This window comes from Euprymna scolopes, chromosome 23 (genome assembly GCF_053919585.1).
Source record: "Euprymna scolopes isolate OS-2025 chromosome 23, ASM5391958v1, whole genome shotgun sequence".
NCBI classification, from domain to species: Eukaryota; Metazoa; Mollusca; class Cephalopoda; order Sepiida; family Sepiolidae; genus Euprymna; species Euprymna scolopes.
This window is the reverse complement of record NC_136504.1, coordinates 78,950,859-78,960,148: the sequence shown is the minus strand read 5'-3', so window position 1 is coordinate 78,960,148 and position 9,290 is coordinate 78,950,859.

Below are 9,290 nucleotides of genomic sequence, written 5' to 3'. Positions count from 1 at the left end.
AATGTGCCAATGCTAAGTCTGACAGTAGACATCTTTTGATATTTTGGAAAGCAGATTCACATTCCTTATTCCAGTTCCATTTAACACCCTTTTTCAGTAACTCGTTAAGAGGAGCTCTTAAATTATGTATGTTAGGGATGTAAATTGCATAGTATTGAACTAATCCCAAAAACGATTTTAATTTTGTCACTGAATCTGGAGCAGGCATCTTTTCAATTGCTTCAGTCCTTTGTGGATCCAGTCTTCGACCCTCTTTGTCGATTATTTGACCTAGATATTTAATTTTTTTCATAAAAAATCGCATTTTTCTGGGCTCAATTTAAAACCAAATTCCTGTATTCTTTTGAACACTTCTTTTACATGCTTCTTATGATCTTGCAAATTTTCACTTTTAATTAGGATATCGTCAAGGTAGGCCATTGAAAATTCCAACCCTGCCAGCATCGTGTCCATAATTTGCTGGAAAATAGCAGGAGCAACCTTTAATCCAAAAGGAAGCCTCTTTAGCTTAAAAATGCCCTTATGAGTATTTATGCCTAAGTATTTGGAGCATTCATCGCTGATCTTAATTTGCAAGTAAGCATCTGAGAGGTCTATCTTAGAAAAAATTTTTCCTCCGTTAAGCTTAGAGAACAGATCTTCTGCGGACGGAAGGGGATAATTATGGTCCAATAGACAGTCATTTAAACCCGTTGAAAAATCTCCACAGACCCTTATTCTGTTATTTTTTTTCTTTACATACACGGTTGGACTTGCCCAATCTGTGTGGTTAACTTTTTCAATGACTTCCAGTTGTTGAAGTCTATCCAACTCTTTTTCGATTGCGTCCATCGCTGAAAAAGGCACATTCCTTTTAGGTTTGAATACTGGAGTGGCATTTTTCTTTAATTCAAATTTTGCCTCTGTCTTAATACAGAGTCCTAGTCCTTCGGCAAAAACATTGGGAAATTCAGTTTTCAAATCCTTCAGGAAGTCTTCCCTTTGGTTTGCTTTTTCTGCAGTTAAAACGTTACAAAACGAATTTATGGGTTTCTCCCATAAATTAAACAGGACAATCCAATCTACCCCAAACAGGCATGTATTCTTTCCTGGTACGACGTACACTTTGGATTTATGAGTCTGGTTAGCGAATGTCACTTTGCATTTTAATTCTCCCTTGAACTCTAATCTTTTGCCGCACACACTTCTCGCCGTCTTTCTGGTTTTCGTTAATTCAGGTCGACCTATCCTTTTCCATATATCTTCATTTATAATACTAATATCTGCACCGCTATCCAGAAGCAATGTAACCAGATGTCCATTTATCCGAACATCAACATATTTCCGTCTTTCGCAGCTTTTTTCTTTATTCATGCGAAGCGTATTTACATTATCGGTCCCTTGTCTTTTCTTCTGGGCACAGTATGTTCCCTTGTGACCTCTGAGACCACATTCATAACATATTTTGTTCCTAAACCAGCAGGTCTTATTGTTGTGTCTTAAACTACCACAACATTTACACTTTAGCTTTGGGTCTTTGTATCCTTTAAGGATCCTGTGTTCTTGGAACCTGGACTTTCTTGTGGTCCCTTGCCTTTTTACTTGCTGCACCTTAAAAATATTTTTCTCTTCAATGCGAGTGTTGTCTTTCTTTATGTTAATCAGACGTTGACACTCTTCAGTGACTTTTTGCAATGTTATGTTAGGATCCGCCTCCATAATTGTTAGGATCCGTGAACGTATATCTTTGTCCCTTGGTGCTGTGAGACCTTGTACAAAGATTAAACATTTAAATTGGTCTGCGGAAATTTCATTCAATTTAAATGATTCGCATAAACAGTTCACAGTGCAAGCATATTCTAGATAGTCTTCAGCTTCTGCCTTCTGAATGTTCAAACATTTGTATCTAGAGTGAAATAGGCTATCCCTTTTATCAAATATTTTCGACAAGGTACTAATTGTTTCCTCGAACGAAACCTCCTCCGGTTTTTTTGGTAGAATTAGATTTGCATACTTGGTGTTTTCATCAGTACCCAGTTTTTGTAGTAGCAGGGTAACTTTTTCCTCATCGGTCCAGTCTAAACATCTTTTCGTAAAAATTGTTTCGTATCTTCTGTAGTATGCAGGGAAAGTAACACCAGTATCCGGGGAGTAACGAAATTCCGTTAGTGAATTTGAAATACCCTCGGCAGAAAAATTAGTCTTCTTCCCGGTCGACGTTAGAATTAGCTTTTCTAAATTCTTTTGCTGTGTCGACATTTGTCGTTGTAATATGTTTGTTTGTTCTTGTTGTGCCTCTAAAGTTTTTTGTGTTCTTTCTTGTTGTTGTTGCAGCTGTTGCTGTAGCTGTTGTTGTTGAATTTGTTGTTGTTGTTGTTGTTGCGCTAAAAATTGTTGAGTCATTTTTGTCTGTTCCTGGATGCTAAGGGCTAGAGCCTTAGTTAACTCTGCTAATTGTTCCATGTTAGCTTCTAGTACAAAAATGTCTTTTCGAATTCTACACAATAATTCCAAAGAAAAATCGTAAATTTACGTATATCGTAAATTAGTAGCAATATGCAGACACAACACGTTTCAACAAAGTTCATCCATAGTAATTCAACAGGCTTTGTAAAATAATTCTTTTTTTTTTTTTTTTTTTTTTTTTTCAACAACGTAAGTTCATACACAAAATATTTCTTACTTCCCACGACAAATAGTTCCAATTATTTATATAAAGGCAATAACAAACAATTAATTTTCCAAAAAAAAAAAATATATGGCTGCCGTTCCCACGTGGCATAACATGGTACAATAGTCGTTGTATTTATATTTTTTCTTTCGAAACTCGTAATCCTTTAGTGTAGTTTCGAATTCAACTTGCGACCATTTTTTTTTTTTTTTTTTTTTTTTTACTTGTCAAAATAAATATAAATTCCACTTTACCTTGAACATGTTTCTATAATTTCTTGTGAGTTCTTTACGAAGAAAAATCCGTACTTTTCGCTACTTTAGGTAGGAAAAATTTTTAAATTCATTGACGCACGTGGTCAAAAATCCTTGTGTAGTTTGTTTTTTTCGTAAAACAAAAAATCCTTGCATTGTACACAGTCCTTGGTACGGTAATTTATCTCTGTTAAGAGAAAGAACATCCTTTCGTCGCCATTGTTATATTCCTAAATACTTAGGAAATAAAGACAAACGTGAGTTACACCGAGTGGTATGTGTAATGGGGTTTATTTATAATACAGAAACGTAAGGCTGCTCGCCTAAGGTAAATAGAAGTACATAGTAACAAGTATGGGGAAGAAAGTCTGATAATCAACACGTAAGACTATCCGTCTTACTGCGACTGCTTGTCTGCCGCTGTCTCCCAAACAGTCCAATATATATATACAGTTTGTAACCGGTGTATAGCCAGTTATGTTCCTTCACAACACAAAGTCTTTTATTTTATTCAACGTAACGAGAATTCTATACAATTACTCCATTTTTTAACTGTCTTAATCAGCACTATTTTCTTTCTTTTTTTTTTATGTATTTCTTAATTATTTGTTTTTACTTTTTTAGGCAAGTTCTTTATTTTGTCTTTTTTTTTTTCTTTGGATCTTTTCTTCTGACAAAAACACTTCTTCAAAAAAAAAAAAATTAAAAAATGAACGACTGCTTCCCCCTACCACGAAAAATGTTTTTATATTAACATGTGGTACCAGTTTATAAGAATTCTGTCGAAAGAACTGACCCATTAAATTATCGCTCCCTCTTTTCGCTAAAATATTTGAGTCTATAATTGATCAAGCTCTAATCCACCACCTTACAGTTGCTAAACTTCTGTCCGACAATCAATATGGATTCAATATGGATTCTACTGCAGATATTCTAACTGTAATCTCTGAACGTATATACCATGCACTGGATAAGACAAAGAATTACAAGAAACCTCAATCACTAATAGCTAAAGATACATTACCTGAAATACTTTGTTCAAACTTCTCGACTTAACATTCACAGGGAGCATGAGTTGGAACATCGAGGGCATTGCCAAGGCTGCTGCAAAAAAGTGGGGTATCTCTAACATGCTAGAAAGTTACACCTGAAAATATCCTATACCTCTACAAGGCCACCATTCGCCCATGTATGGAGTACTGTTGTCACATTTAGGCTGGTGCATCTGCTACTAGTCCCTCACTCCTGGACAGGGTTCAAAAGAGAGTCACCAACCTGATAGATCCTGAACTGTCATCTAACCTTCAACATCTGTCTTATCAACAAAATGTTGCATCCCTCTGCCTGTTTTATAAGTATTTTGATAGTGGATGCTCCAATGAACTACAACCTTTGTACCCCCTTGACGTAAATACTCCCGACAAAACCGACAAGCAGCAAAGTCCCTATGCAGTAGAGATCCCAACATGTGAGGAAGCTTTCGACTTCAATAATTTCTTCCCCAGAACTGCTATACTTTGAAATTCCCTTTCGAGTTTCTGCTTCTCCAACTGTACTGACATGCAGAAGTTCAAGTGTAATCTTGCTGCTCATAGTATCTCTGCAACTTATGTCCCTGATAGTAGCTCCTTACATCAAAGTGGCGATGTGCCTAGTTTGGGGTGAAAATGTAATAAAAAAAATATCATGACAACCAAGAAATAAAATTAATTTTTTCTGATTTACTTTTTTTAAACTTTGATTTTGACTTTTAACGTCGCTATATCTTTTTTTTTTAAAGTGTCATTCATTAAGTCCAGGTTGACAATTAAACTTTCATCACAAGTTTGGGTAACAAGCCCCACTCACTCTAACCTTATAAAACGTTATCTGCGTAAGATCTACATTCACACTGGACAGCAAATAATTTAATACTTCAGCTTTAGCGCAGAAAAATTGTTGAGTTAATATACTTTCCCGGGCAACGCCGTGAGACGGGTAAGTTAGTTCTTTATAAGTACTTACAATATAATAGTATAATACTTACAAAACACTTTAATTAATATTTATAATAATAAAAAAGAATTTAGAGTGTTGTCAAAACCAGCCCTTCCCTCCCTTCCAACTCCTCTCCATCGATTTTGGTGAAATGGGTTCGGAGGTATGGAGCTTCAGTTCTATTCAGTTGTGTTACCATATATTGGGGTCAAAATTAAGTCTTCTGTCTAATTTACCGCTCTAGTGACGGGCCGCCAACATCCACCTCATACTTTTATAGCGACAAGTCTGTACGCTATACTGTTTATTCCATAAATGGAGGCAGGGTTCATTTTATCTCCTTAAATTTGTAGAATAAATACTTCATTAAAATGCACTAACAGTTACGTTTGATGTCCTAAAATATCAAAGCTGGTCTGTCTCATATGGGAAAGGTGCTTACACCCACCCATTATTTTTTCCAGCTCTTTCTCACTACCTCACAACTGTATTAATCGTATTACCACGGTATGGCACAAAACTACAACTGGTGGTGAAGTTCTAATTTGGGAACTTTGTGGAGTGTCACATCATCCCTTATTTGCCATTATTCCCAGGCACATCCTTCTTTTTTCTTTGTTATCATTTTGTGATTAAAACAATCAAGTGTTAATTGTTCTGCACTTACTGCACTTCCAAGTAAAAATTTCCGGGGTTAAATTCGACACACTGCTGCCAAAAACTCGCTACTCCAAAGCTCGACACTTTGCTGTCAAAACCACTTAACTTCAAAACACGACGTACTGCTGACAAAACTTGCTATTCTAATATCCAAATCCCAAATCAACTCAGTCTCTGAAAATCAGGCTTTTTATTTCAAACCAGAAGCATCTTATTTGCATATTAGGTTATAAATATCGTCAGCATGTAAAGGGACATTTTTTTCTTTTTTCTCATTTTTATTTATTTATTGACTGCAAGGGACCCTACAGACTGCACAAAAAGTTTATACCAATTTTTAAGACGTTTAATTATAAAAGAATAACTTATCTTACCTTTGGTAGCATTTCAGACCACACATTTATTTATAAAATATGTAACCCCACAAAACAAAATAATGTACAAACAATTTATAGTCAAAATATTTACAACATTAATAAATATTTGAAGATATTAAGAACATGAAGGACTTTTATCAAAATGACGATGCGACATTTTAATTGATGCAAAACATTTTAATTGATGCAAAACATTTTGATTGATGCAAAACATTTTGATTGATGCAAAACATTTTAATTGATGCAAAACATTTTGATTGATGCAAAACATTTTGATTGATGCAAAACATTTTAATTGATGCAAAACATTTTGATTGATGCAAAACATTTTAATTGATGCAAAACATTTTGATTGATGCAAAACATTTTAATTGATGCAAAACATTTTGATTGATGCAAAACATTTTGATTGATGCAAAACATTTTAATTGATGCAAAACATTTTGATTGATGCAAAACATTTTAATTGATGCAAAACATTTTGATTGATGCAAAACATTTTAATTGATGCAAAACATTTTGATTGATGCAAAACATTTTGATTGATGCAAAACATTTTAATTGATGCAAAACATTTTGATTGATGCAAAACATTTTAATTGATGCAAAACATTTTGATTGATGCAAAACATTTTAATTGATGCAAAACATTTTGATTGATGCAAAACATTTTGATTGATGCAAAACAAAAGAACCAAACAAACTTATTTAAAATGGGAATTTAAAAAAAATGCCATAATTTGCTAAAAAGTAAAGAAAAACATAAATGGTGTGATTACTTCCGCCTCACAACGATGAAGATGGTTGGCTCGTCAAGTTTACATGTAATCGGCCAAAAATGTACAATTCTCATTCTTTTATAAACCTGCTTTAAAGACACGGAATTTACGAAAGATTATTTCTACATTTTACTTTAATATGTTTTAATGGTAGCATTTTTATGTTTTGCTTTTCTTATTATTGTCACCACAACTTCAAGATTAAGTGTTGCAACCAATCACTAAAACGAGAGTACGTTCCAGCCAATATGATTGGTCAATTATTTTCTTCCTATTTTAGATGTTATGCAGCCTTCATCAATGATGGAAAAAAAACTTAATTCAGGCGATATTGGTCAACTTATTCTTCATTGGCCCAATCTCAAACTTCTGTCAATTCGATAAATCTAATTTTTAAAGCTGAGCTGTTCCGATCTTAATGTTTTCGTCACTCCTCATTTCAAACTTGTTTCAATGAATAATTCGACAATTAATTCTCTTTTATCTCAAGCCAAAGAGATACTCTTAGAGTTTAATTCTATTTTCTTTAGTATGATGTCTGCGCGAGCCTTTTCTAGTCTCACACAAAAACACACGTTCACATTTCAAGCTATATTACTTGTCGCATACATACGCGCACACAAACATATGCGCACACGTCCACACACGTACATGTATTCACGTTCGCGTACATATATGGTATTATTACCATACATTAACATGGGTACTAATTAGAGGTCACCATTTCAGTAGGCTCCCACTTCGGGGCGCCTCCGATAACAGGGAGAACTGGGGCGCTGAAATAGAAAGAAATACTGGTAAAAGAAGACATTGTCTTCTTATAAAAATGAGGACGTGTAACGCGACTTTGTTATGAATTCATGAGGTTTTATATATCCAATATATATGTGTGTTTTCCCGAAACTCGGGTTACAAAGAAAGACAGTGCATTTTGTAAAGTCTGTATTAATGTTCAATGCTCCTCTTGGCTACCTAACGGGAGCTGAGGAGTGAAGCGTGTGTTCTGTCTCTATTCGCCGTGGAAGTAAGGACGTTTCCTTCACTCGAATGTCCCACGTAAACCATTCTCGCTTTTCATTGGCTGGAACCTCTGATGACGTATAAGAAGAAAGGAAGGAAAAGAGAAAAGAGTAGGGAGAAAGAGAGAACTAAGCCTAGTCTCGTAGTAGTAGCAGCTCGCTACACATACACTCATATTCACGTGTATATACACACACGCTAACGTACACACATGTACTCACACATGCGCACACGTAAGCACGCATGGACAACGTCACTTCCCCTTTCAAAAGAAATCCACACATGCGCAAAAGACCAGCGGAAACGACTATAAAAGGAAGAGACAAGCTGTTTCCGACCTGCCTTTCCGAGGTGGTTGGTCGGCGCACCAGCCACCACCATTTCGGCAGATGCACGTACCTCACACCACTTGCTACTATGTGGGACAAAAAGCTATCAGACCGTACGTACACTTTATACACTTTCTATCTCCATGAATTGGATTGACATTCTCACTCTTTCTCTCTCTATTTACTACTTGTGCCAGAGAACACTACCGCGTAGCTGACGGCTTACATGGCGCACAGTTTAACTGATGTCAACCCTCTATCCTTTGTCTTTGTCTACACGCTGGACTATCATTCTCATTTCTACTATATTACTCACTTCTTTTCCCACGCGCGAACAAACGATAGTGACCCGAACATGAGATGAAAACACATTTCCTTTTTCCTTCTATAATACCAATCCCGCAACAAACGATGGTTACACCCGCGCGGACATGAACACGTGTTATATTTAAAACATTCATTCTTTCAACAGTAAATAAACGACACGTTTATCTTATCCATCAATTGAGTTTTTGTTTCCTTCAATTCCATTCGTTTCATTATTTTCTTTTGTAACGGGATTAGGATTTATATGTCCTAGTCCTCTACATGTCTCTAAGCCTCGCAGAGCAATAAGTGCGAGATTTGTCGACACTTTCTAATCTACTTTGCCATTTTTATTATTGGCGCCAATTAGCCAAAAGTTATAAAATAGCTTTTTTCCAAAAAAGTAATCTTTCACTCTTCGAATTTGAATTGATATTTGCTTAAGATAATCATCACCAACATGCAGTATAGCATCTGTTCCGCTGTTACAAGTCCATCCTTATAAGCATTATCTGAGAGTACTACATTAGTTTTTCTGTGTGTTACTTCATCATGGCCAAAATCAAAAAAGAAAGGGGGTACAAAAGGTGTAGGTAAACCTCCTCTTTTTCTTTTTTTTCTTTTTCCTTTTTTTTTTTTTTGTTATTTATCCCTATTCAACGCAATTACACAGAATCTCAGCAAAGGGCGTTTTCAGATCAGAATAATCTTTCCTTTTTATGATCATAAGGACATTACGATGCAGTCATTAAAAAGGGTACGTTGACCGCCGTTGCCTTGAGCAAGAATCAAAATAAACTGATTAATAAACACGGAAGTTTCTTGGCAGCATAGCTTCGTCATCAGAATAAACGTTAACGATTTCAGGAAATCTATAAGTTCCTCGAGATTGATAATCAGAATGTCATTGTGGTTTTACTATTGTTGAGCTTCCGAAA